We start from the raw sequence: 3245 nt of genomic DNA, 5'->3' as shown, positions 1-3245 counted from the left end.
TAATAAAAAAACCTCTCTTTTAATTTCCTAAACATCTGGCAATGCAGAAATGGTTAAAGAGCAAACTGTTAATAAAAAAAAAAATTATACGAATAAAATGTATTAGAAAGTAAAAGTCATAAAACCAATTTTACATACAAACATGTGTAAGCTCAAGACTTCATCATTAAGTCCAAAGAGTCCAAAAGTATATTATGTCCTCCCCATAATGGAGCCTGGAAAACAAACACAGAACACAAAAGACTACAAAGTAAAGTCAATTTTCTAACACTACATTTGCCCTGCTTATATACATTCAATAAGGTAGATGATTTATAGTGGTGTAAAAGTCTTACAACTTCTTGCCCACGTCTACTCCAACGAGGGACCAAACCAGGCAGATGCTGATCCTACTGTAGCTTCTCGGGGTCTGCACCTGCAAATAATTATCTGCATAAGGTTAAGGAGGTGTATGTGTTGTCTGTTATTTGACTGAGAGGTACATTTTTGGTATTATGCTATAATAAGATGAATAGTGGCTATTATTTTACAAGCACTACCAAAAGAAGACCTGCATGTAAATTCTAAGTAGAGATGCAATATAGATAATTGATTCAGAGGGGAATTATGTTTATCATTTAATATAGAAATGCAGGGTGGGATTTTTTACTGAGAGGTGCATCCATGTGTTAAATGATGCATAAATGCATTCTGGATATTACTGGAAGGAGAGTTATGCCCTTGGTATTTTCACTTATTTAATGTTGAGGCACATGATGATGCATTCTGGGTGTAGAGGGTTGCACATTAGTGGAAAGATTGAGGTGAATGGTATTTATTATGAAGTAAAGAGTTATGTACTTGGTAGAGCGAGCTATCCATATTATCAGAGATATTGAAAAAAATATAATTCTAGATTAATACAACAGAGACAGACAGAGAGGTGCATGTTACACATTAACTTATGAAGAAATGCATACAGGGTATTATCTGATTTATATGTGAATTACAGGCATTATTTCATGAGGAGATGCTACTTATAAATCTATACTAGTGGAAAAACAGAAAATACAAAGGATTTGGAACAAAAGTATTATAACAGAGCATTATCAGGTGAAAAGGCATTTTGAACCAAGAGACATAAAAAGGGCAAGAGAAGCAATATTTTGGGGGGAGGAATCGCCAAGCTAACATGAGGAGACCACACAAGTCTTAGTACATAAATAACATTTAACCTATTGGCTACCAGCAAAGGTTTAAACATATTGGCAATCATGTAGTTAAAGGGATAGCAAGGTCAAAAATTAAATGTGCATGAGTACATTTCAGTTTGAAATATAAGCATATTTGCAGTATACTTCCATTAGCAAAAATTCTTCTAGTAAAAGTTATGGCTATTTTTCTGCGGCATACGCATACTTCTTGTTAACGTGCACCAGGATTCAAACATCACACCTTCTCACAGAGTCAGCAGTGGCTATAATGCAGACCTGCCCTTTGGGCTGGGAGAGTGGGGTATCGGCCCTGGGTCCAATGCTTTGGGGAGTCCCACACAGTCAGGCTAGTGCCTGCAAATATGCCAGTCACAGATTGCTTGCTGCAAACTCCAGCAGCCAAGGGGATACTGAGTAAAATAGTGCTAATTGCAACTCCAGCTCAGCGCCGACTGCTGCTTTTAATGGGGGCGGAGATAAGAGATAAATGTGGTACAGGAGGAAGGGAAGGGCTGTGCCCTCACAATGAGATGGTCCGTGCTTGAGCAATTCAACATCATACTGTCGCACTTTTACGTGTCCACTCTTGTCCCCAGTCACTTATACCTTCTCCTCCAGAATCAGCTTCCAGGCACTTGGGGAGCCCTCTTCTGCCTACTAAGGGCAAGATTACAAGTCGCACGTTACGACTTGTTCATGCGCGATATGGTCTTTTTGTAATCAATTGCCATTGCGCAGCTATTACAAGTTTTGAAAAAACATTATTGCGCGTACACTTTCGCCTTTTATGCAACAATACTTTCCGCTTTTGAAGAGCTGTAAAAGTTTTACGAAACTCTTCCAAAATGCATTACAAAGTACAGTTACACTCTTATTAACACTGTCTAATAAAAATTATTTTAAAAAAAATATTGCACACAAAAGTTATAAGGGTTTAAAGATGGGAGATCTTGGGTGTTAGAAAAAATAGACGACGCAGGGATTTTACATTGACATAAATACACATACATAATACACATACATAGAGAAACATGGATTTATATGTATAGAGATGTTTAACTATGGAGATAATGAAAATATTTTACATTACAATCTTATGCACATTAAACAATATGTCAGAGTGATTTTCAAAGAAATATTTGCATATAGATCTCAAGATATATAGACATATATAAATATTCATATATTTATTTTGCTATAAATAGATATATCAGTACAAAAATCATCACATATATAGAGAAATATTTATTTATTCCATTACAAAAACATTCTCGCAATATTAAAAATTTGCATTTTCATGTACACTTTTCGAGGAGAATATGTCAAGTGCATATTAGTGTTTTTGAGTTTTGTTTTTTTTCTAATTGTCTTTTCCATTGACTTCTATGGGGAATACGTGAACGGCTTAACAGGAGCGCAAAACAAATATATTTCAACTTGTAATAGCTGCGCAACCCCAAATGTTAAAAAGCCATAACGCGCGCAGTGTTTTCGTAACTGATTTGCCGTGCGACTTTAATCTTGCCCTGAGTAAGGTACAGCTGGACTGGGGGCCTCACAAATTTGTATTGCCAAGGGCCCCGCAAATGCTAAGGGTCCCCTGCCTGTATGACACAAGATATGTCTTCAAAAGCAATACAAACTGAGCATGCATGGTGTTTGAATACTGGTTCATGGGCTTTCACAGGATATGTGCGTATGCCACTGAAAAATAGTATACATTTAAACTAGAAGCTTTTTTGCTGATGGAAGTATAATGCAAAAATGCTTATTTCAAATTGAAAAGCACCCATGCACATTTTAATTGTGACCTTTCTATCCCTTTAAATATGGCCTTCGGCAGGCTGTAGGTCACTGTGACAGCATTGGTAAGCTAGTTAATAGGGCAAGCTAGTTAGCTGGGTAATTTCAACACCCATGTAATTATAGGCACTGTGTTTCTATCGGTTACCTGCTCAACCTGAAAATCGACACTTATCCAAGCAGAGCAGCCCAGGAAGGAGATTGCGAGAGGAACGCCCACTGAGTCACTTCACTGCACCTCTCCACCTG

The sequence above is a fragment of the Bombina bombina genome, unplaced genomic scaffold (genome assembly GCF_027579735.1).
Source record: "Bombina bombina isolate aBomBom1 unplaced genomic scaffold, aBomBom1.pri scaffold_476, whole genome shotgun sequence".
Lineage (NCBI taxonomy): Eukaryota > Metazoa > Chordata > Amphibia > Anura > Bombinatoridae > Bombina > Bombina bombina.
This window is presented reverse-complemented; position numbering follows the sequence as displayed.